This window comes from Rhineura floridana, chromosome 18, assembly GCF_030035675.1.
Source record: "Rhineura floridana isolate rRhiFlo1 chromosome 18, rRhiFlo1.hap2, whole genome shotgun sequence".
NCBI classification, from domain to species: domain Eukaryota; kingdom Metazoa; phylum Chordata; class Lepidosauria; order Squamata; family Rhineuridae; genus Rhineura; species Rhineura floridana.
In genome coordinates this window covers 25635292-25661526 of record NC_084497.1, presented here as the reverse complement: position 1 = coordinate 25661526, position 26235 = coordinate 25635292, and the positions used below count along the sequence as shown (strand labels likewise).

At 46.2% G+C, this 26235-nt stretch overlaps 1 protein-coding gene and 1 non-coding gene across 6 annotated transcripts in view; one reads left to right on the top strand and one right to left on the bottom strand.

Annotated features, from left to right (window-relative positions):
• The window catches only part of SKI (SKI proto-oncogene), a 172117-nt gene that overhangs the window by 58667 nt on the left and 87215 nt on the right, over positions 1–26235 (bottom strand). The window lies entirely within an intron of this gene.
• LOC133372969 (5S ribosomal RNA) lies at positions 508–626 on the top strand. The gene has a single exon (XR_009759590.1). It is a non-coding gene; the product is annotated as a 5S ribosomal RNA (ribosomal RNA).

The following is a 26235-nucleotide window of genomic DNA, read 5'->3' as shown; positions in this document are numbered from 1 at the left end:
GCACAGAAAAGGCTTTGCTTTGGGGAGACATGGTAGGCTTAAACAAGGTGGCTTGCCCTCGCACTTAATGGCGGGCTGTTCAGAAATCCAGGCTGGTATTAGTTGTGTCTGGGTAGGCCAAGTTTCCACACACAAAAATGCAGCCTTTTATTTGCTCAACTTGTCTCCATCGCTCCTTCGCACAATAGCTTCATGGTTCGACGCAGATCGATGAATTATACATTACAGCTCAATCACGATGAAATATGTTGCATGGGAACCAGAGGGAAACGCAGGAGGAGGAGGAAAAAAGAGGGTGGGGAGGAAGGAATAAAGCAAATGCAAGGTACCAAGGAGGAGATGCATCTCAAGAAAGGATAAAAAGACGGGGAGAGATGTTAACATGAAGCTGAGAGGAATCTGAAGGCACTGACAAGTGAGTCAACACTTGGAAGGAAAGAGTTAAAACACAAGTTCAGTGCTCTTTTTTTTAGAGGAAGCTGGCTTTAAAGCGGGATTAGCTGGCTTTACTAGGGCCATACTGCCCTGAACACGCCCGATCTCATCTGATCTCGGAAGCTAAGCAGGGTCAGGCCTGGTTAGTACTTGGATGGGAGACCGCCTGGGAATCCCGGGTGCCTTAGGCTGAGAGGAAGGCGATGGCAAACCCCTTCTGAATACCTCTTACCGTGAAAACAGCCAGCCAGTGAAACCTCTGCACATTTCTGAGGAATCCTGCACAACTTAGGATGAGGCCTTTCTTGGGCCGCTTTCTTTTGCATCGGCCTGCTCCTTTACCAAGGTCTTCGTCTGAGGCCTTTCTCTGCATGCTTCCTCCACCTGATGTGCAGTGGCGACCAGAGCCTTTTCTGTGGTGGCTCCTCACCTCTGGAATGCTTTCCAGAGAGAGACGTGCATAGCACCCACTCATGTTATCATGAGGGAAGAGCTGTCGCTCAGTGACAGAGCATCTGGTTTGCAGCAGAAAGTCCCAGCTTCAATCCCCGGCTTCTGCATGCAGGGTTAAGAAAGTCTCTAGTCTGAAACCCTGTAGTCAGTCGCTGTTGGCTACACTGAACTAGGTGCACCAATGGCCTGACTGGGTATCAGGGGGCAACCTATGCTCATCAATAGTGTCTCTCTGCGTGCAGAAGGGCCCGGATCCAATCCATGACATCTTAAGCCCTGGAGAGCCGCTGCCAATCAGTGTAGATTATATTGAGCTAGATGGAGCAATGATCTGACTCGGTATAAGGTAGCTCCCGAAGTGCCTCTTTAGGTGCCAGGCGAAAACATTTCTTCGGGCTTTTGAAATTTTTTTGAGCTCTTCTGATATTTTTTTCAACTTTTCAAGCAGTTCTTTTTTTTGCTTCTAAAGTTTGCAAAGCGTGCAGCTCTTTTATCTATTTTGATTATATTCCACATTGTCTTTATTGCATTTCTGCTATCTGCCTGTGAATATGATTGTGTTGAAGGTATTACTAGTGGCATAAACTACTGATGGTGAGTCTGCGGCCCTCCAGATGTTACTGGATGACAACTCCCATAGTCCCTAACCATTGGCCATGCTGGCTGCTGCAGATGGGAATTGGGGTTCAACAACCTCTGGAGAGGTTCAGATCTCCCACTCCTGGTATAAACCAAAGCAAACCAGTTTAAGGGCTACATCACATGACATATTCTTAATCAGCTGGCCACTTCGTTAAACCAAGGGTTGCTGCTCTATAATGTGTGAAATCTTACCCTGTTTCTAAAGGAATGTAAGTTTCTGAAAATATTTGTCAAACACTTATATATTTATTTATTTGATTTATATCCCACCCTTCCTCCCAGCAGGAGCCCACTTGCAAAAAACCCCCAGACATTTATTTTGTAGGCTACAAAGGATTTGTACCTACAGAATAATTTTTAAAGCAGTATTTTCCATGTACTTTCTCCATAAATTCAGCTAAATATGTCAATTGTTCTAATGGGGAGCGGGCAATTCCCCAAGAACCTCTTAAACCTTATTTATAAATTCAGAACACCGCACGGCACCTCCCAAGCTAATAATTGTACAGAGAAGCAAACTTTGACTCAATTTCTATACAGTACTTGAAAAATACACACATACTTTACATGAGGGAAAGGATTTTTTTTTTTAAATTTCTTTTAAGTGTTTGGAAAGTCTCCACTCTGTAATCCCAAGGCCTTCCAAGGAATGTGCTGTGATAAGTATTAAGAAAGCCCACTGGGCCCTTTGCCTCTCCAGGCAACAGTTTTACAACTTCCATTGCTCTCTGTATAATTGACTAGCTGTTTTGATCACGGACCTTGGCAAACTTACTTGTTATTACTTTCAACACTGCTCTTTACCTTTGTATATTGGCACAGCATCATATCTTGACACTCGCAGCCACTACCACTTGACTAGAAAGTACCACAACATGTAAAAGCTACAGAGGAACCTACTTTGGACCCAGATATTTTGAACAACTATAGACCGGTGGCGAATGTCCCTTTTTTGGGCAAGGTCCTGGAGCGGGTGGTCGCCGGCCAGCTCCAGGCGCTCTTGGATGAAACCGATTATCTGGATCCGTTTCAATCCGGTTTTAGGCCTGGTTTTGGCACTGAAACAGCCTTGGTCGCCCTGTATGATGACCTTTGTCGGGAGAGGGACAGGGGGAGTGTGACTCTGTTGATTCTCCTTGATCTCTCAGCGGCGTTTGATACCATCGACCATGGTATCCTTCTGGGGAGGCTCGCAGAGTTGGGAGTTGGGGGCACTGCTTGGCAGTGGCTCTGCTCCTACTTAGCGGATCGTCGCCAGAAGGTAGTGCTTGGGGAACATTGCTCGACACCCTGGACTCTCCATTGTGGAGTCCCTCAGGGGTCGGTCTTGTCCCCCATGCTCTTTAACATCTACATGCAGCCTCTGGATGCGGTCATCAGGAGTTTTGGAGTGCGTTGCCATCAGTACGCTGATGACACGCAACTCTACTTCTCCTTTTCACCTTCTTCAGGTGAGGCTGTTGATGTGCTGAACCGTTGCCTGACCACGATAATGGACTGGATGAGAGCTAATAAACTGAAACTTAATCCAGACAAGACTGAGACACTGTTGGTGAGCTCTTTACCTGCCCAGATGGTGGATGTTCATCCTGTTCTAGATGGGGTTACACTCCCCTTGAAGGAACAGGTTCGTAGCTTGGGGGTCCTTTTTGACCCTTCCTTGTCGCTTGAGGCTCAAGTGGCCTCGGTGGCACGGAATGCGTTTTACCATCTTCGCTTAGTAGCCCAACTACACCCCTATCTGGACAGTGACGATCTCGCCTCAGTTGTTCACGCTCTGGTAACCTCTAGACTGGATTACTGTAATGCGCTCTACGTAGGGCTGCCCTTGAAGACCGTTTGGAAACTTCAGCTAGTGCAAAATGCGGCAGCCAGGTTGTTAACGAGGACCCGCTGGTCTGCGCATATAACACCTGTCCTGGCCCGCCTGCACTGGCTGCCTATTTGTTTCCGAGCCAGATTCAAGGTGCTGGTTTTGACCTATAAAGCCTTACACGGTGTGGGACCACAATACCTTGTGGAACGCCTCTCCCGCTATGAACCTACCCGTTCACTTCGTTCAATATCCAAGGCCCTCCACCGGGTACCAACTCATCAGGATGCCCGGAGGATTGTTATTAGATCTAGGGCCTTTTCTGTGGTGGCCCCCGAACTGTGGAACAGCCTACCTGTGGAGATATGCCTGGCGCCTTCGGTACTTTCTTTTAGGCGCCAGGTTAAGACCTGGCTATACTCCCAGGCATTTTAATGTTCAATGTGTTTCATTTAATTTTTTTTTTCGTTTAACTTGTTGCTGATTTTATTGTAATTTTATTGTAATATTGTATTTTAATCTTGTTTTGTTCACCGCCCAGAGAGCTATTCGCTATGGGCGATTTAAAAATGAAATAAATAAATAAATAAATAAATAAGGTTTACTTTGAAATACAGTAGAAACTCGCTGTACCACAGCTCGTTGTACCACAGCTCATTGTACTGCAGATTTGGATATATCACGGGTATGACGATCCCCCCCCCCGAGTAAAATACCATGCAACAGTTCACACATCTTGTAACTGAGAATATTGAAAAACCCGGTAGGCTCCTGTCTTTCCAAACAACTTTCCTCACTTCAGTGCCCAGCATGATTGTATTTTCTTAGCATCATTCTCTTTCCTAGTGAATCACGTCTTCTCATTATGTGTCCAAAGTATGATAACCTCAGTTTCATCGTTTTAGCTTCTATTAATCCCATTTTACACACAAGAAAACAGAGGTCAGTAGCAATGAGTCAACTTGACTAAAACATCACTGCTTATGTTCACAGGGTCGGTGGGTGTCAGAACCAAGGGAACAAGCAAAGAAAGCAATAGTTTATAAAGTATTAACAAACGTAATGGACTAGCCACTCGCCTACCTTCCCTAGACTATGTGCTGCCTGCATCAACAGCTTAAGTCCTTGAAAATAGGGAATATTCCAGATGCACAAACAAAATAAACTAAAGCTTTGCAGCCCAAGCATCCAGTATAATCAGACTAAACTGTTGATCATTCCAAAAAGGGTCTTGGGGGTGGGGAAGGGGTCAGTGAAGAACTATCTTTTTAAATCAAAAAAGAAGCCAGATGATCAGTTCAGCTTGCAGCATCAAGGAAAACAGAGAATTCCTTTAAAAACGGGCATTCATTTCCCCAGTCCAGCAAGGCTGAGTTTGGAGGGTCCAAGGGAGTTGCTGCTTCAGCAGATCAGCCCAGATCGAGAGCTTATATAGAAGAGGTGCAGACCAATGGAGGCTGGTCCACTGGGGTCAGTGGGGCAGTTCTCCACCAGACTCAGTCTGCCCTCAGCCAACCTCCACCCGCCTGCCTTCTTACTTATGTCCAGCCCTGGCTATCTGCCGCCTCCTCCTCCTTAAGTTGCCGTGTTGTCTCATGTAGAACTCAGCAGGGAGGAGAATGGGAGTAAAACTAGAGCGCGTTGTCTCTGTTTCTCATTAGCTCTGGCTGCACATACTGTTGGGCTCCCTGCCTTCCGCCCCACCAGTCCCGATGGGCACGTAGCCACCACTGTTGGAGATTCCATCTCTTCTTGGCTCTACACCAAACCCCAATCCAGGCAGATGCTCACAAGTAGCATCTCCTAAGTAGCCTCACATGGACCTACCTGGGCACTTCACCAACAGCCCTGCCTGGGTTGCCATCTCCTCTGTTGCTGTGGCCCTGGAGGTGATTTTATTTGGAGGGGGGGTCAGTGTCCGAGAGCTGGCCAGGAACCCAGACAGATCTCCGGTCCTGGGGGGTGAGGAGAACAGCTGGATCTGATAGCTCCTCAGGGTCACTGATGGTGCAGAGGTCTGCAAGGATATCCTACTCCCCATGCTTCTATTCGAAGGAGACCCTAAGTTCCAGGCCTGGGCAGGGCTAAACTCTGACCTGTCCTTACACACCTGGAAGCAATGAAGAACACTCAAGCCTCTAGCTAGTATAAACTGCTGGGAACGCATGACCGGCTGCATCCACAGCTCTGCCTTCTAACTCGCACCATAGCTTTTGCCCTTGAAGACACACAAGAGCAGGCTAGTGGCAAACTGCAAGCCTGTCTGAAATCACTTTGCAATGTGGTTCTTCTAAGTGTTATATTAAAAAAAGAGAATATATCACTCTTTTTCATTACTCCATTCCTCAAAAAAAACAAAACACCACTTTCTTCTCACAAGAGCAAGCGAGGAGCAACAGTGCAGTGGCAAATTCAGAAGTGCATGGTCTCTTCATGATAGTCACAGCCATACCCCTCCTTCTTTCTTTTGCTGCTGGGTTGAGAATGAGATTAACACCTTCTCCCGCAACAACACATGTCTCTAAGAGCCAATAAGCTTGAAAGGTGAGAGTGTTAGCTACTGAAGAGAGTCTTCTCAGTGGCTGACTGACCTCCTTTCACTCTGATTGGCTCCAATCAGCATGAAAGGGGAGCATGTTAGAAGACTCTTCTCAGTGGCTAACATACTCCCATCTCATACTGATTGGCTCATAGGATGCTGGAGACATAGGGACCCTGCTCCCAAAAAAGTAAGGGGTCTAGGACCCCCGGAGACCCTGGTGAGGAGTAACCACCGAGAAAAGGGGGGCTGGCTCCTGGTGCCGCTTTTCTTCTTTCTGTTTATTTGGTCCCTGGTTAATTATTGGGCCTGGGCAAAAAAGCCTTTTGCTTCCTGCCTTCCATCTTCCAGTTCCTTAAACAATCGGGGCAAAGTCCCCTGAACTTAAAAAGCCTCACCTCATCTCTTCTCAGAACCTGCCTCCAAAGCCAAGAACTGTGTAATTAGGCGGGAAAGAGCTTCATTTCCAAATACAGCGTATATTTAGTACCTTCAAGGTTGCACAACGGCGACCTATGCAACCGCGCCGACTTGCCGTCTAGCTCTTACCCTCCCTCACCCTTTCCCTCCTTTTGTTTATCTCGGCTCCTGAGTCATGTCTCAAAAAGCGGAACATGTTCGCTTGGCGTTTTGGAATAGCAGCTGCCGTGGTGTCCTCAGAAGTCTTCCCTCCTTTGCCCACACAAGCAGAGTGCTCAAAAGGGACTAGGAGGCAGTCGTTACTAGGGGCCTCGTTCCTTTTCGGGAGAAAAGGTATTACATTTAAAAAACACCCAACCCCTATGCAAACCAACCCCTAGCATCTGTGCGATCATTCTAGGTGAAGGGTGGGGAACCTGAAGCCCTCCAGAAGTTGCTGGGCCTACAACTCCCATCATCCCTGAGCTGAGCGTCGGCCATGGTGGCTGAGGGAGGGGGGCTGATGGGCGCTGGGAATCCAACAGCATCTGGAGGGCCACCCTCGTGCTAGGTCAGGGGTTCCCAAATTGTGGTTGAGCACCATGCTGGTGGCCTGTGGCGCATCTGCGGAGATGGGCAGGTGCCGCAGCTGCTCTGTCGTTCTAAGGCTCTGCGCCGTACATTGTTGCGGGGTGGAACACCTTTACAGCCTCTCTCCCTGACAGCTAGCAGAGTAATCCGCATTACCCTTGGCTCGCTTGCTCTCCCCTTTTTCTAAATCTGCTTCATTTTGGAGATGCAGATTACTCTGAGGGGCAAGAGTGCAACGGCAGCTTCCTTAGGGTTGCCAGGTTCAATCCCTGAGACCGATCCTGTATCTTTAGGAGAAGAGAAAGTCAGTCAAGTGCAGGTGTTCTTGCAACATTGTAATGGGAAAAACCACAAGGTGGAATTCTCCCTTCCCCCTGCACAACTTTTAAAGATACAGAAGACCTCTTGGTTGCCAGGCCCGGCAAGAGGCCTTGAAGCGAGTGTGGTGCAGTGGTTAGAGGACCTGTGGGAGACCAGGTTTCAAATCCCCACTCGGCCCATGAAGCTCACTGAGTGTTCTTGGGCCAGTCACCAACTCTTGGCTTAACCTACCTCACAGGGTTGTTGTGAGGATAAAATTGGAACAGAGAGAACCATGTTTGGATGACACCTTGGGCTCCTTGGAGAAAAGGGGGGACATAAATGCAATAATAAATAAGAATAACATTTTGGAGTTGATGGTAATTAAACTGTAGCTATACTAGAAGTACGATACCTGCCACTTGCAAACAGTTGGGACCGCTGGACATGTGTGCATACAAATCACCCCCAAAATTACATACACAGACTTTGATCCTAATTTTAGGTCTCTGGATGATGTAAGTTTTTTGGAGGGTCAAAAAAAATCATATGCAAAACATCAAAGCTAACATTATCTCAGGAAGCATGCATAATCAGGAGAGCACACAGACATGTCCACATTAATATTGCTGTTTGATTAACGAAGAAATAGAAAAAGTCATGTGCATATTACATTCACTTGGACAATGCTCTACACAAAACTATTTGCAAAAACAGCTGTGGATACCCATAAATCTTTAACAACAGGATACCAAAAAAGTGTACGATTCCCTTGGGGATGCTATTTGGATTTTTTTTTCCTTCTAAGAACTAAGGAGCCTGGTTTGTGGATAGATACCCTTTTGACATCAACTGGAATCGTCTCACTATCTCCAGTGGGTTGGAGTGTAAACCTTCCAAACCTTCAGTAACAGCAATTAAAAAAAAAAGTGTAAGTCCTTGGTACGTAAAATTCCTAGAAAGACAATATGTCCCTAACAGCATTACCAAGAGCCTTCAATCTCAGATACTTCACTTGCCCCGTGGCATATTTTAGATTAAGGAAAAACAGGTAAGCTATCCTGTCAGGCCTTGCTATAATCTTGCCAAGCACCACTTAACAATTTTTCTTTGTTTACGGGTATATAAATGCCCATAAACTGAGACTGCCGCAGAAATCTCTGTTACAGGGGTAGCCTCCTAAATTTCTGCGCCTTCAGAAGCTGTACCCAACCCTGGCCCAAACAGCGTCTTAGATGGAAAAGACTGAGCATTCGGTAACGGCAGGGGACGGCTGATCATATCCTTCTCTGCACCAACGGTTAAAAGCTGTTTAACAGCTGAGAAAGGCCGAGAATAACAGCCTTTATTACTTCAGGTCTATTTCTATATCTTGTTTGCTCTGCAGCGCGCATCTGTCCGGCTCTGCAGTTTTAATGGCACAGTGAAAGGAAGTCGCCAAGATCATAAAACATTGCTAATACACAGGTCTGATGCACAAAGTTACTTCCGACATTGCGCCTGTATTCCTGGAACTCCCAGCTAGCACCAAACAACAGTGAAAATCTCAATCCTTGTGCTTGCTAATAGACTGAGAAAGGGAACAGTCATAAGGTGATCCATCCCATCCAGCTCCAATGGTCTTAAGTACCTGCTCTAAACAACAACTCTTGCCAAGCGAATTAAGCAAGAAGTCAGCACGCTGTATCTATCGCTCACAGTGCCTATCATCTTCTTTGGTCCTTCTGTGCTGCAAAGGGCAAACAAGCCCCATCCTACTCAGGTGTGTACGCAGGAGGATGCATGCTAGGAGATGTAGGGCTTTCTCACACAAAAAAAATACTCAGCAGGGATGAAGCTGCCACGCTACGCTACCCAAAACAGTCTGCAGACAGAGGTGTGAGGGACAGGCCTTTGCCTTCCTGGGCACAGGCTATGGGTTCCTGTGGCAACAGGGAAGAAGGTTATGAAGACTCCTCCCTGTAGCCTCAGCTACGAAACGTGTTGCAACTCAACAACTAAACGGTGGCTTCGCGCAAGAGGCTATTTTTTGGCCAGCTGGGCTATGGCTATTTGAGTAGAGGTTGGTGTCCCTTCCCGTGAATTGAAGTCTTGTGTGCTGTACTCTCTCTGTAGTCCAGTGTACAAAACACAGGCTCTTATGTTAAGAAATAAGGTTGGTTTAAACAACAACAGAGAGTCAGTGTGGCGTAGTGGTTAAAATGTCAGAGTACAGGGTTCAAATCCCCACACAGCCATGAAGCTCACTGGGTGAGCTTGGGCCAGTCACTGCCTCTCAGCCTCAGAGGGAGGCAATGGTAAACCCCCACTGAATACTGCTTACCATGAAAACCCTTTTCATAGAGTCGCCATAAGTCAGGATCGATGTAAAGGCAGTCCATTTCCATTTTAAACAACAATGCATAAATCCAAGAGTGGGGCCTTGACAATATGAAGAATACTGCTTTGGGAGAAGTAGCAACCTCTCATTCCTTGGGGTGTTTTCCTGCCATCTGAAAGCAAGATACCAAGTGAAAACGGAATTGCGGTCTCTAACAGAGATTAAACTGTTCCCTTTCTGTCACTCACATTTAAATTTAGAAATCACTGAGGGGGGAGGCGTGAATATGCCCTGTTGGATTTGGATGAGCCACTCCGGTCTATATTCTATTAATCCTCTCTGCAAAAGAGGATGGGGCAGATGTTTTCAAGGAGAGATTTAGGAAGATGGACAAGGGGGATCCCTATAATTCACAAAGAACAGGAGATACCTCAAGAGTAGAATCAATTACAGAAACACACCCACCCACCCAAACAAAGGTGCGTAACTGATTTGGAAACAGGTGGGAGGAACAGCAAGTAAGTACTGGAAGTATTTAAAACAAAACAAAAAAACACTATAACTTTTCTAGTTCCTCATCCCTCTTTGCCGCCACCCTGACTTTCACTGCGGCCGAGAATGCTGATGTGTGTGTCTTTTGAAAGTTAACATTTAACAGCCATTTCAGGTCTACTGAATTCCAAGAAATAAAAATAAACTCTTGTACTGTTTAGCTGCCAACTGAGGCCACTGTTTACTGAAGGGAGCTGAAGAGAATTTTGAGGGTGGAAATGTTCCAGAAGACACATCGCCTTGCAACTCCCACCCACCCCCTTTCCACCCCTCTTTCTCCAACATACCCATGGACGCAGCCAGTTTGTGGCTCCCACATCTAAATTATTCTATTCCCGAGTAATTTCTGACCAAATGAAATGGTTTACATACTAATAAGGGCAACGGTCATGCAATCTCCCACCCACCCCCGCCCGTTCAAGTCTGTTAAAAGCCGGATCCTGAGTAAGAGAGGTGACAGTCTATGTGAAAAGCTAGGCCATCTTCATTGACTCCATTCATGTCCATCACATGTCACAGGTCATTTATGCGTGGAAAACCCACCAAGGAAAGAACTTGTTGTTTGCTTATGGCTACATGGGTATCTCCCCAAGATATCATACAATGGGCATGGTAACAAACTGGAATTCCAAACGTTATTTCCACCATGAAATAGGCAAATTAGAACTAATCATGAAGTTTTATTCGTTTAGACATGAACAGGGGCCATGGTTTCCTGTCCTACTAGAAGCAGATTGCTGTCAACGCTCCGTGGGTTTATTTTGCAGACTACTTTATTGGACACAGACTGGATTTTTTTAGTGTTTATTTCTATCTGGTCTCACTGTTTACATCCCCACTTCTAAGTCCATATGAATGCATACCTGTCTACTGAGGATAACCACCTATGCATCATAAAATTATTTGTTTTTCATGTGAAGATATTTTTTGTATCTTTGAGCATACAGCCATTTTGTAGGCATAAATTCAATTTCACACAGTAATTTGAAATCCACATAATTAATACTAGCCAGATACATACTTCCCTGTCCAAATTTCATGACCACTGGAGACCATTTTCAGAACATCTCAAGACTCAACGTGAGTCTTCCCTGGGACCTTTATTCTACTTCAGATAGCGCCAGATTTAAGGACAAGCCAAGTAAGCCATGGCCTCACATTATGAGGGGGGCTCTAAACATGTTGCTGATAACTAAGAAGTTTTGTTATAACTGAAATTGCTTCGGCTTAAATGACCGTTCATATAAAACCACCACCAAAATTTGCAACCGTGGCCTCCCCACCTCAATTCACACCCAGCCCCATTAGTTACCCTTCCAGGGATGCTGGATGTTACTCGCATCATCTAGAGGCTGCCCAACCTCACCTCAGACCTTAAGAGGAGACAATGGGAGCTAGCTAGTCCTGCTCCACACCAGGCATTCGTTTCTGCTAATCCCCTCCTTGCCACTCTCCCAAAACCTTTTTCTTGATATTTTTTTATGGTATGGGGCCTCTGAATCTTGGCTCAGGGCCTCTGCATGTCTTAATCTAGCCCTGCCTTCAGAGGCTCCCCTCACAGACTGACTTTAGGAGGGCAGTAGCGGTATTTTTACTGAAGCAGGGCCTTTATAAAATCTTGATTTTTATTGTGCGTTTTGCTGCTGTTTTGAGCTGTCTTTTTTAAGGTAGGATTTTAAGCTTTTGTTTAATACTGATTTTGTGTAAGTTGCCTCGTACACTTTTTGTAAGAAGGTGTGGTACAAATTAATAATACTAATAGTAGCAGAAGCATAGTAATTTAGTAGTAGTATTCATCCCAGTCAGTATCTGTATCGTATCTGAAATAGGTTTTTTTAATGAAATAGTTTTATATATGGGTTTTATTGTGAAATTGTTTTGAGATGCTTCACTGGAAGTGATTCATAAACGATTTTATTGTTGTTGTTATATTGGAGCTGCCACAAACTACAATCAACTAAACCCACAACTGATTGCACAAAGCACATTACAGTTGTTCATACAAGTATATTATGCCAACTCAATATCATGGATGATAGTTTCTCGAAGATGGCGAATTCAGCAAAAAAAAAACCCCTGCACTTCTATATCTCCAGCACTTGTGGTCCTTGTCTCATTTGGTCCTTTTTTTTTTAATGGAGGTACTTGCTGCATCTGTCGAGGTTCCTGCTTTTTATTAAAAGAAACAAACAAACTGAAGAGAAGCCTTGAAAGATCAGAGAGAGAGAGATTTTCCAAACTTTGTTCCCACAAAGCAGCATTCAATGACTGAGCACTCTGGAATTAGTGAAATGAGTACAAAACAGATAGATGACTGTGGCAGAATATAAGGTAGTGGCCCTCCAAGTCCCACTAACTGGCCCTTGGGGCTCTCTCTACGCCACACACCTCATCTGTCCTGCTTTACATCCTGTTTGTGTGTTTCCATCTAGCTGGGGCGTGTGCATGCGTAAAAAAATCTCTGACTTTTGTGTCTGGAATGTAACCTCATGTACAAAGGCAGAAAGGTCACATCTAATGCTCCGCCCCTTACACCTCTGGCCCCACCCATCACTGGCACGGGGCCCCCTGGGAAGCTTCCTCATGATGGAATGAGGCCCTCAGGCCAAAAAAGGTTCCCCGTCCCTGATGAATAAAGTTGCATACATTTTTCGTTTTTTTCCCCTCTGAAAACAAAGAGGAGGACACTGTTATGTAAATTGCAGGGTGAAGGAGCAAAAAACAGCTGACTTGCTTCAGGCAATGAGCAACTCCTCCTTCCTTTTAGGAGGCCCAGAAGGATTTTCTTGTCAAAAAGCTTTTGCATCTGTATGGTTGGTAGTTTCCACTCCAGGGCAAAAGAGAGTAGATGAAGATGTACAGCTCCAGGAGGAGCTCTCTTGTACCTTGAATGGTATGGAAAGTGAACTTCTAACTTTCAAAAAACAGACCGTCTCTCTCCCTCACTTTTGTAACCAAAATGGAGACAACAGTCAAGAAATCAGAAGAAGGCTAGGACTGGGGAGGGCAGCTATGAGAGAACTAGGAAAGGTGCTCAAATGCAAAGATGTATCACTGAACACCAAAATCAGGATCAGCACAGTGGGGAGGAGAGCCTGGCTGGGAGTCCAGAGTCTGCGAGTTCAAATCCCCGCTCATGTCTCCTGGGTGCCAAGGGCGAGCTAAAGATCACCCCCACGGTGGCTGGCTCAGGGGTTACGTGCCCTGCCACCTGTGCAGCCGTGGGCAAGCAGCAGAGTCCCCAGGAGCCCAGTTGCCCCCCAGCTGGTAGTTACGGACAAGAAAGGGGCTGGCTTGCGCAGCTGTGGCAAGCTGAGCAGGCCCATGCCAGCTGGGGAGGACTAGCTTCAGAGGGAGGCAATGGGAAACCCCCTCTGAATACCTTACCATGAAAACCCTATGAATACAACAACAAAAAAGGATTCATAGGGTTGCCATAAGTCAGAATCAACTTGAAGGCAGTCCATTTCCATTTTCAAGGAAGATAACTGCTCTTCAAACGGGTTTACTACCACCACTGTTCAACCAGAATGATCAGGGGGATGGAGAAACTCCCCCATGAGGAAAGGTGGCGACACTTGGGGCTTGTGGATTTACAGAAAAGGAGAGTAAGATGAGATGTGACAGAGGTGGATAAAATCATGCATGGCTCAGAGGAAATGGATAAACTCTCTCGTAACACTGTAATCGAGGGGCATCTGGTGAAACTGAACGTTGGAAGATTCGGGACAGACAAAAGGAAGGATGCAGCACAGTTACACTGTCGAATTTGCTCCCGCAAGAGGCAGTAATGGATGGCTTTAGAAGACGACTGGACAAATTCATGGAGGATCAGGCTGTCAATGGCTCGTACCCACAATGGCGATGTTGTACCTCTGCTGTCAGCCACAGTATGTCTGTGAATGTCGGTTGCTGGGAATCGCACGTGGGGAGAGTTGCTCTTGCGCTCAGGCCATCCTCGCAGGCTTCCCACAGGGGTATCTGGTTGGCCACGGTGAGAATAGGATGCTGGACTAGAGGCGTCATTGGCCTGATCTATGTTCTTATCATCATCTTGATCTTTGCATTCCATCTTGGATGCCCGGGCCCATCACATCAACGTTTTAGAACTCTAGGAGAACTAACATGGTCTAATCCAGAGCTGGGGAACCTCAGGCCAAGGTATTGTGGTCTCTCTACCCAGCCCTCGGAACCTTCCCCCAGGCCACATCCTTCAGTGGCTCTGCTTCTCATGGCAAAATGTTTTTTTCCCTGGCTAGAATGTGTCCCTGAACTCTGATAATGCTTGTCTGGGTAAAGAATAGAGAGGGGTCTGCGAGTGTGTTTAGAAGCAAGTCTACAGTACAAGAGGAGTGCTCTGCCCAACTTTTCTATACAGCCCCTGCCTTCCAATGATATGTGGCCCTCGGAATGCCATCCAGATGGGAATGCGGCCCTTGGGTTGAAAAAAGGTTCCCTGCCCCCAGTCTGAACAACTCGCACACCCCTTTCTCGCCTCCATCCAAGCAGAGAGGAATTACCAGAGTTCATGGACACGGTCTAGTCAAACAGAGACACTCAAGGAGGGCATGAAGTGTAGCCTGTGAGGGGTGGAGCTTGGGGAGCATCCCCAGGGCCAGTTAGAGAGATCTGGAGGGCCACATCTGAACACCTCCCCCAATCTCTGGTTTATGGCACATGGGCTAATTATCTTTCCAGAGGGAAGCGAAATGTGGGGAATTCCTCGTGATACGAAAGTGAAAAGTTACAGCACAAAACTGACCACCTTCCTTCAGAAAAAGTTTTGCTCTATATGGTTTCTCTCTCTCTCTCTCCTTTTTAATCCCTTTCCAATTTTACTAGAGCGGGGTGGGAGGAGAAAACAGCCTTAACCACAGAATTTTCCCTGGTTTCTGCCCAAGAAAACCATAACAAGGTCCCAAGGTGTAGGTTCAATTTAAGAGGGTCGTGGGGAAGAGAGGGGGTTAGTAAGGAAGGGAGCACTTCATCCAACATTTTGGAATTAGAAGGAAACCTTATATCTGGCAACCCGTTCCTGGTTTAGGGTTTAGCTCCAGTTCTGTTACACAGACATTTTTGCACAAAGGTTCTGAAACATTTCAGGAATAAAAAGCCTGGCTTTCACTGGAAGGGTTTATAAGTTTGGAGCTGCAACCAAAACAACGGTGTGGCGAGCTTAACTCCTGTTGGACAGCAGCCTGACGGCACAAGAAAACAGGAGGGGAGGGCAAATTCTACAAGCCAGCAGAACTTGCAAGTAATTCAACAGGCACATTTTGAAGATAAGAAGTTTTAACAGCTGCAGCAAGGTATCCCTTTCCAGCTGAGACTGTCCATTGGAAATGAGTGGGAGGGGGAAGTGTGGATTTTTGCAAGAAACCTTTCCCATTTAAGATTAGGCATGCCGCTACGTTCACACATTCTGCAACCAGGGTTCACCATCCGGACCCCATGAAGGCAGCGATCACAGAAAGGAAAAAAAAAATTAAATTCCACCAGGTGTGGCTGTCCCCCATCACAATGAAGCTATGGAGGAGGAAGCCACATCTGGTGGAATTAGGACAAAAATGACCTTCGGCATCTGGACTGGGCAACTCTATCTGCAAGGCTGGAGGGGTGAGTTAGAGGGGGCGAGGGAAAAGAGAAAAGGCAGGGAAATGCTCCTCTCTGCAATTCAACTAAGAAAGAATCCACATTTTGGCTCCAGAGTACAGTGGGATCATATTTCTCTCCTCCTCCCCCCCCCCTCCTCTGCCTTCATTTTTCAAAAAAATATTCTTCCAGGCCTGGCTGACTTTTATGTTTTCTTTCCTCCATAGAAACCGACAAAACAGCAAACCTTCGCCAGTCTCCAGCTCTGCAAACAGTGAAGGGGAGGGGGGGGGGGAGAGAGAAGAAGAAAAAGTACAGAGAAGGATCTAGAATGTGGCAAAAAGTCCAGCAATGATGAGCCACTTGCTTTTCCCATCAAGACACTATTAAGTTAGAGGAAACCACCACAACCATCACACACAAAAAAAAGACTTTGGGGGGGGGGAAGAGTTACATTTCCTGAAGATCAACTGAGTAGTGGACTAACCCAGAGTCACCCCACCACGACTGACTGAAAATCGTTATGAATTTCTCCTTGCCTGGCATCTTTCCCCCCCTCCCTCTGTGAAAATAGCACTTGTTTGTATCCAAGCCCTTTTGTAAAGAAAGCACACAATGCGGCACATATTGAGACATGTGGAAACGTGAGCGGGGTGGGGGGGATAGGTGGTGTAGAAGGCAAGGGAAGCTGCAGTAGCCATGCCATCATGCAAGGCTATGCAATCTAGGCTATTAGGTTATTAGCACGGCTCCCACTGGGAAAGAAACACCTTCTTGCAGTGCGCAATGCTGACAACAACCTCACAACAGCCCTGTGAGGCAGATCAGGCAGAGAGACAGTATTAAGACATAAAAACCAGCATTAATATTTTTTAAAATCCCACCCATCTCCCAAAACAAATTAGGTAAGAGAGGGCCAAATCTGTAATTCTGACCATCAATTAGCCCTTCTGAATCCCTCTTTTCATTTATTTATTACACCTCGATCCTGAGTTTCCCTCTTGGAAGTTAGGCTCGATCCCACACAACATCGATCTTCACAACAACCCTGTGAGGTAGGCTAGGCTGAGAGCGCGTGTCGCCCGGTGAGCTTTGTGGCTGCTTGGGGGATTTGAACCCTGGTCTCTCAGGTCCTGGCCTGACACTCTATCCACTGCCCCACACTTCTGCTGCTTTGGGTCCAGCTCTCACAATAAAGATTGGTGAAGTGTTGCTAATTCTTATTAATCATCCCACCCTGGTCTTCACTCATTTCTAATGCTCTGACTGGGGGGGGGGGGAGGAGAGAGAGAGAGAGAGAGAGAGAGAGAGAGAGAGAGAGAGAGAGAGAGAGAGTAGCACACTAAGGGGGGGGAGAAAGGTCAGAGCTGCCAAGATATTCTCTCCTTTGCTCAGTGAAGTCTGAGAGCCATTAGTGCTTTTCGGAGACGGCAGATGGGAAGGGAAGCAAAGGAGAGGTCCCTCTGGGCACACGGTACGTGCCACTGCTTGTCTAAGGCTTAGAATATTTTTCTTGTACTCTCCTTGGGGTTCTACCGCCCAGACTCAGAGAAGCCACACTTGGGGTGACCACGATAACAAATAAAAAACTGAACTCCTGCCTGGGACTTAAATTAACGAGATTCTTTTTTTCTTTCCTGAAATGCTTGCATAATAATAAAAATCCAGCAATCATTCAATTAATTGATGCAATTGGCAGTCTACATACATGCAGCTCAGAGAGTAGAGCGCCTGCTGTGCGTGCAGAAGACCCCAAGGTCAGTCCCTTGCACCAGCAGTTAAAAAGGATCAGGTTTCCAGAAAGGCTCTTCTCTGCCTGAGACCCTGGAGAGCCACTGCCTGTCAGAGTAGACGTTACTAGGCTAGACAGGCAAAATAGTCTGGCCCGGTATAACGCCGTCTCCTATGTTCCACGTCGTTATGAGTGTTTGGATCAGTGCTAGGTTCATCCCACAACAGGGCCACACGTAACAGCAGCCACAGAGACAACTCTTGCTTTCTCAGTCTATTTTCCAGCATTGAAAAGCACCCACAGCTGGCCAACTCTGACTTCCCTTAGGAAAAGAGACAAGGAAAGGCATGAGCTGCAATTAGGGAATGTTGTTTCTCTCTTTTCAGCCTTCATGCTGGATTTCCTGAACTGGATGGCACTGAAAATGGAGGTGGCCAGATTGCTTCCACAACGCACAAAGGTGGCTTTGCCTCCATCTCGCTGGTGATGATCAGGATAGATAGGAAGTAGTCTAGACCGAATTGACTGCGATATACTACCAGCAGTTTTCAAACCACTATGACCCACTGCGGTTGGGGTGAAAGGCAAGAAATTCAGTGCAAAAACAGCTTGGTTCAGGCCATTTAAAGAAACACAGTGAAAGGAGGCGATTTTCAAGCCAGGAAGAACTTTGTACCGAAGACAAAACACATGTTTTAACTTTTCTCCAGTTTCCCTGATGGGCGTAGCTGCACTTAATTCATCCTGTGAAAAAGCGGAAGCTGTTGTGCGCTTTCCTTTATTGGCCACTCTCAACAGCGTGACGAAGATGGAGACGGGCCGCAGCTCAGCGGTGGAGCCTCTGCTTTGTATGCAGAAGGGCCTCTGCCTGAAATCCTGGAGGGCGGCTGTCAGTCAGTGTAGACAGTACTGAGCTAAATGGATCAACGGCCTGACTCCATGTAAGGCAGCTTTCTGGGTCCATGCGGAAATGTTTTTCCCAGATGCTCCCGCCAGAGGGGAACGGCATCACTGCCAAGGTGGGGGGGGGACATTCTCGGTTGTGAGGCCCAGCAGTGATTGAACAAAATGACAATATCAAGCCTCCTCAAAGCAACAGTCACCGAACGCCCCACACTAAACCTCCTTGGTAAGTGGTGCATCTTCCACTGAAGCAACTCTGGTCTAGGAAGGTGGACTCATACCTCAGTGGAAAAAAATGGAAACAGACTGCATTCAAGTCAATCCCGTCTTATGGGGACACTATGAATCAGGTTTTCATGGCAAGCGGTATTCAGAGGGGGTTTACCACTGCCTTCCTCTGAGGCTGAGAGGCAGTGACTGGCCCAAGGTCACCCAGTGAGCTTCAGGGCTGTGTGGGGATTCGAACCCTGGTCTCCCAGGTCATAGTCCAACACCTTAACCACTACACCACACTGGCTCTCCATAGTAGCAAAGAATAATACTTTGGATGCAGACGGTGCTGTGTTCAATAGCAAGAATCTCTCCGGGCTGTACTGGGAAACACTCAAACCCGGGACAGCTGTTGCCCAGTCAGCGTACAGCAGGTGTGGCTAATACCTTACACTGGGGGAATCTTGTGGGGTTTTTTAAATCCATCCTAAGCATTTGTCTGGTGCAACCCTACACGTGTGGCAAAAGCCTAATCTCTTATTTATTCATTCATTCATTTATTTAATTTGTATCCCGCCCTTCCTCCCAGCAGGAGCCCAGGGCAGCAAACAAAGCACTAAAACACTTTAAAACATCATAAAAACAGATCTTAAAATACATTAAAACAAAACAGCATTAAAAACATTTAAAAAACAACAACTTTGAAAAAGTTCAGCAACCAAGGGGACATTCTTCCAAGGTCACATCCCAAGACTACTTCTGACAAGCAAACATAGGAACACTACCCACAAATGCAGAGAGCTATATTACCTCTTTTCCCCGTGTAATGTGTGAACAGCCCTAACCTGCTGCACCCAAAAATGCGGCACTGCTTCAGTCTCCACCATAACAATGCCATTGGGTGTAGGAGTTGTTTTGATGGGGCCACATTCACACCCTATGCTTGTTCCACTTTAAACAGTCATGACTTCCCCCAAAGAATCCTGGGAAGGGTAGTTTCGGAAGGGTGCTGAGAGATGTTTGAAGACCCCCCTATTCCCCTCACAGATCTACTATTCCCAGAGTGGTGAAACGGTAAATCTCTCTTCCCTGAGAACTTGGGGAATTGTGGCTCTGTGACGGGAAGAGGGGTCTCCTAACAACTCTCAGCAACTTCAACAACAACAAAAATTCCCAGGGTTCTTTGGGGGAAGCCATGCCTGCTTAAAGTGGAATAATAGCGGAATAAACGTATGGTGTGCCTGTGGTCTGGACCAGATGCGGAAAGAAATGAGAGAACTCTGTATTAGACAGCATGCAGATATAAATGTTCAAGCTGATGCACTGCCAGATTGGACCAATGCTCTCCGCCATTCATTCTTGAAGTCAATGTAAAATTGTAGCATCTGAAGTGCTTCAAGGAACCTCGAGACAGAACTGCACGACGCTGCGTGCGGGAGGCATGAAAAAGTCGTCAGGGCTGACAGCAAGGTGGAGACAAGGTGCTTTCTGCCTCCTGCCCTCTCCTTAACCCCTATTCTTGGCCATTGCTTTAGAGATAAATATCTTGCACAAACAAAATTACCTTTGATTGCACCAGCAGCTGAACTTCTCCACGAAGTTCCCACTGCAGGGAGTGGCGTTGCCTTGCCACACAGACATAAACAAAGGCAAGCAGACGAGAAAAACAAGTTTTAATTAAAGCCACTTCTGCATAATCAATTTTCCCTTTCTTACACATTACACATTTCTAATACGGCATCTGGCACAGACAGATTACACAAGGAGGGATAGTGAAGGAAAGCAGGTGGAACAACCTGCTCCCGCGAAGCTCTCTGACTAAAGGCTGACTCCAAAATTCAGGAACAAGAAGCTGATTTGTTTGTAAAATCAGCAGAAGATAAATAGTCAATAACACCCACCATTTACTCCCTCCTTGCACCCTACCCCACATAGCTACTGGGTCGCCTGACTGAAGCCTGTTCAGGAATTATGCCTGAACAGGAAATATCAACCCACGTTAGGGCCAAGTTCGAGGTTTTGGTACTGACGTATAAGGCCTCATATAGCTCCAGGTTGCTTATTCCTTATAGACCCAGTAGGTCACTGGGTTCTACAGAAGAGTCCCTAAAATATCAGACACCCACACTCAACCTTCAGCATGGCTGCTTCTGTTCTGTGGAAGACCATGACAGGCACCCACTTGTCTGTACTTTCTGGAAACAACTGAATCATAGAATCACAGAGTTGGAAGGGGCCTTGCAGGCCATCGAGTCCAACCCCCTGCTCACAGCAGGAAATCCACAGCTAGAGCATCTCCCGCAGATAGCTGTCCAGCCTCGGCTTGAAGACATCCAGCGAAGGGGAACCCACCACCTCCCTAGGCAGTCGGTTCCATTGCCGAACTGCCCTTACTGAAGATGTCCTTTGTTTCTACAAGCTTCTGCAGCTGGATGAAAAGGCCTCTGTTCGTTTTGTAATTGTTTTTAAAGCTATCCTCAGCTGTTTTCAAAACTATTGCTGGCTGTTTTCCTATGGCATGTTTCTAAATCACCTTGGGACACAAGTGAAACAACAACTCCACAGCGTCAACAAGCATCCTGGTCTCTCACCTTCTTGTGTGGAGCAGGGAACGTCTGCATCCACTTATCAGGATTCCCAACAACACGCAAGCTTCTACATTCAAGCAAATGTGCAGCAGCTAACCCCTTTGCAGAGTATCACTGCTCAGCTCGTGAGGATCAGAGAAGTCAGGGCCAGCACACATGACCACATGTCCCCAACACTGGTGGATATTTCCTGCTTGGGCATAATGTCCGGACAGAGTTTATCATGAAAACGTTATTCTAGAATGAATTTAGAAATGTAAACTTGAACTCCAGGTGAAGAGCTCTTTTTTTTTTAAAAAAAAAGGTAAGGAAATCCTGTGATGCGAAGAAGGACACGGTCCATCTTTTCGAAACTTCTCGGGGAGGCAAAAAGTTAGAAACTTTGCACCTATTTTAAAAGTCTAAAAGTTTGCGTAAGCACTCACGTAAATGCGTCTAGGAATCCATAATATATTTATTCCCCACAGCATTTCGACTTGCGCACTTTTTAATATGCCAAAGTCTAGAACTGTCCTTCACATCAACATTGCACACGGGCTCCTTCCAGGAGCAAGGGCGGGATATAAATTTAATAAATAAATAGTAAAATTGTGGTCTCTAATTTCCTTATTTCACACGCACACAGACAATTCAGAATAAGAGCTGGAAAACATCCCCCTTGTGTATCCATTTCACCCGCCCATCCACCTGTCTTCCCTGCCCCCCGTCAAAAAGGGGGCACTCTTACAGAAGAACCCCACCCAGCCACCAATCACCCCACTAAAAATGCTTTGCTGCTGCAACAGAAGGTATCAGAGAAGAAGCAGCTCACTCCGATTTATTTTGGAAAACAACACACCAAGCCATTGTTTCCCCAGTGCAGACTGTAGATCCGGGTCGCAACAGAACAAGATTCCTACTCTGACTTCCCTCGTCACCATTTAAAAATAAAATCTGGCACACCAACCCACGCATTTTCTCCCTCCAATATTACTCCAACTGTATGATGCCCCTTCTGAATTCCTGTGTGCTATCTGCAGGTAAGGTGACCGTTCCCCCCCCCCCCAAAAGTCAGCCAGGCTTCCCCTCTGTCCTTCCCTGCAAGGTGGGAAAAGGGTGCAGAGTAGAGCTCAGGAACTCCATTAGAAGTTTCTACAGTCTAGCCAGGAGGCTGAGAGCCCAGACTGTGGCTGTTCTGTCCTCTGAGCGCACTCCCTCCACGTCTTCCCTCCCCCCCCATCTCCCTCAGTCTGCCCGGCCTGTCTGACGCCTTGCTGTAGGCTGAGCTGACTCATTCTGCAAGCATTCTTAAAGTCGCAGGGAGACATTTATTGAGAAAAGGCGTGTGAGCATGTAAGCTCACACCCTGCCATGCTTTTTTTTAATTGACATGTGGTTTTTTCCTCAACAACCGACTGAGAAATGAAAATGCCACACATCAGACCTTCCCCTCCCCACTTTTAATCCTGTACAATGTTTAAACAAACTTATAAATAAACTTGCAGGATTGCCTTCCCTTCAATATGTGCCCGCATGACTGCTTCGACTGGCAGAACTGGCACTGTTACAAGCGCCACATAATACTTGTTCCGCACTTGTAAAAAAAACAGTCTTTTACCGCGGTGGCATCTAGACTCTGGAACTCCCCACCTATTGATATCAGCTTCACTGTACGCTTTTGAGAACCTGCTTAAAATATTTCTTTTTAGGCAAGCCCATCCAGACATAGATGTTGATGTGTTTTAATCTCTTTTTAGTTTACTGGTTATTTTAATTGTCTTTTTTAATGTTTTTAAAAAGGTAAAGGTGTCCCCACATTTATAGTGCGAGTTGTTTCCGACTCTTAGGGTGACGTCTTGCGACGTTTACTAGGCAGACCGTATATATGGGGTGGGATTGCCAGTTCCTTCCCCGGCCTTTCTTTACCCCCAGCATATGCCAGGTACTCATTTTACCGACCACGGATGGATGGAAGGCTGAGTGGACCTCAACCCCCTTTACCGGAGGTTCGACTTCCTCCTTCCGTTGGAATCGAACTCCGGCCACAAGCAGAGCTTCAGCTGTGTTACCGCCGCTTATCACTCTGCGCCACGGAGGATCTTTTAATGTTTTTAATTAACTGTTTTTATTGAGAATTCTGAATAATTTCTTGTAAACCACTTAGAGGTTTAGTTACCATAAGCGGTATGTAAATTTTGTTCAATTAATTAATTAGGGTTGTATCCAAGTCAGAGCAGGCCCACTGACATTAATGCGCCTAATTATGCTTGGATTTATTATCTTAATGAATTTCCTGTTTCTCAATTAAGTATGTGCATTGTTATATATCTATGTTTATCTGTCTACAGAAATTACTGGAACTAAGTTAGTCGTATTCATTCATTTCACAATGAGTTTATTCTCAACAGGACTAAGGACATAAGAAGAGGCTGCTGGATCAGGCCAATGGCCCATCTAGACCAACATCCTTTTCTCACAGTGGGCAACCAGATGCCCCAATCGGAAGTTCGCAAGCAGAACCTGAGCGCAAGAGCACTCTCCCCTCCTGCGGCTACCAGCAACTCGTTTTCAGAAGGGCGCTGCCTGTGACTGTCACCTTAACGTGTCTGTGTGTTGGCACCCAGCGTGAAACAATTTCTTAGATGTAAATACACAGGCAAATGCCAAAGGAATAGCCATGCAAGTCTGTTACAGCAAGCAGAGAGCCTTGTGGCACCAACACATTTGTAATGGAGAGCTTTGCGCATACCACATTGTCCAAAAAAGACAAATAATTGGGTGTCAGAACAAATTAAACCAGAACTATCACTAGAAGCTAAAATGATGAAACTAAGGTTAGCATACTTTGGACACATCATGAGAAGACATGATTCGCTAGGAAAGACAATAATGCTGGGGAAAACAGCAGGGAGTAGAAAAAGAGGAAGGCCAAACAAGAGATGGATTGATTCCATAAAGGAAGCCACAGACCTGAACTTACAAGATCTGAACAGGGTGGTTCATGACAGATGCTATTAGAGGTGGCTGATTCATAGGGTTGCCATAAGTCATAGTCGACTTGGAGGCACATAACAACAACAAAGCCTTCACAGACCAGAGTGCACTTCAGGAGATTCTGGAGAAGAGCTCACGTCCACGGAAGCTACTGCCATGATGTATCTGTTAGGACCCCTGAAGACTGGTATGCGCGCGTGTGTTTGTGTGTTTAATAAATCGAATTAAATAAATAAATAAATAAACGCAATCATACTGCGTCAGTGGTAGATTTCTACTGGACCATCGCACATCACTCCGCTTAATCGGTTGTTCTGCAATACTTCCCTAATCTTATTACATTATTGCTATGGCACAACAAAAGCAGGACAAAAAAATACACTGTTAGTGAATTTCAGCAGGAAGTTACAAGACATGTCCCGATTGGAAGCAAGGCAGTATGTTTACCCCAAAACTTTTGCAGGCGCAAACGGTATTGAAAGCGGGACTGCGTATAATCACCCTGATAACATCATGAGCACAAATAATCATTAAAGCAACAATTAAAAAGTATGGTCCGATGGGCCCCTTGGCCTTTTTAAAGGTGCTTTTGTTATTCTGACAGATCAAGCCGTTTCCCTACATTTGGCGGCCAATTTTAAAACTATCCTCAAATACTTCGTTCAAGGTCCACGTCAAGAAGAAATTGTTTGGGGAAAAAATATTTTGCACGTCTCTGTTGCTGTGCATGCTGTTTTCATATTCTCACACACGCTACACCTTGCAGGAGATCTGGCAGTCTAACCACGCACAGTTGCGTTCTCTGAATTCCACATTCTGTGGATATAAATATAAAGCTGTGTTGTACATTTCTAAAGGTAGCATGTCACAGCAGTCTTCCAGTTCCACGTCACTGTAAACCGTAGCTAGCGGTTTCTCAGGTGTTCCGCTTCTCCCTCCCAGGTAACACCAGGGGTCAATCCAAGGAAGCTGAATGATGGGAGATTCCAGACAGACAACAGTACTTCCCCACGCCACATAGCTTGACTATGGAATTAGCTCCCACAAGATTTAGCGATGACCACCAACTTGAATGGCTTAAAAAGGGGATTAGATAATTTCATGGAGGATATCAATAGTTACAAGCCACCATAGTGATGTTCTACCTTCAACGTCCGATGCAATATGCCTCCGAATACCAACTGCTTGGAAGCACAAGTGGGAAGAATGCTTTTGCGCTCAGGCTTCCCATAGGAATCTGGTTGGCCACTGTGTGAACAGGATGCTGGGTAAGATAGGCTTCTGGCCTGGCCCAAGCTGGACTAGATGAGCCTTTGGTCGTATAACACATACAAAAACGCAGATACGGCCTAGCTACACACATTATACATCCTCCAGAATATGTATAGAAAAGTTACTTTTTTGAACTACAACTCCCATCAGCCTCAGCCAGCATGGCCAGTGGATTGGGCTGATGGGAGTTGTAGTTCAAAAAAGTAACTTTTCCAAGCTCTGAACCAGACAGATGACGTATGAGTCAACCCCCCCTCCCCAACAAACAGGTGGAACTATTACAGACATGCCGCGTATAAATATGCCAGCAGCCGCCCAAGAACAGGACTTCAACTCCGTAATTACCCACAGCGGATCCTCGCCATTGCATCTGCGACCCAGATGTGAAAATTAAGCTTAGGAACACAGGGAGGCTGGAGCTGGTGTTCTGGGAGGAGGAGGGTGTTGGGGAAGGGATCAGCAGAGCAAAAGGCGACATCTGATTTTACACTGGCGTCACAAGACCAGGATCTCACCCAAAAGTTAAGGTCACGTCTCCTCCAATTTTAATTTTGGAGCCTCAGCACCACTCAGCCGGCAGGCAAAAAGAAAAAAAAAGCAACAATGCAGCAAACATGGCAGCCAATGGAAAAAGTCAGTCGAAAGACGATTGTTACATACCAGCTGGAGGAAGTGATTAAAAATTAATGCAAGCAGAGAAAGAGATATAGAGAAACCTGAAAGGGTGTGCCTACCAGGCACCACTTCCAACCCATCTCCATCAGCAATCCCACTCTCCCTCTCCTCTCCTGCTGCTTAAAATACCGGTCCCAGTGGGGGAAGTGACCTCCAGGCTCTCTTAATTCACCTCTCTCTTTACCAAGAGAGGAAAGAAACCAAGTAACAGAAACCAAGAAAACAAAACAAGAGACAAACATAAAA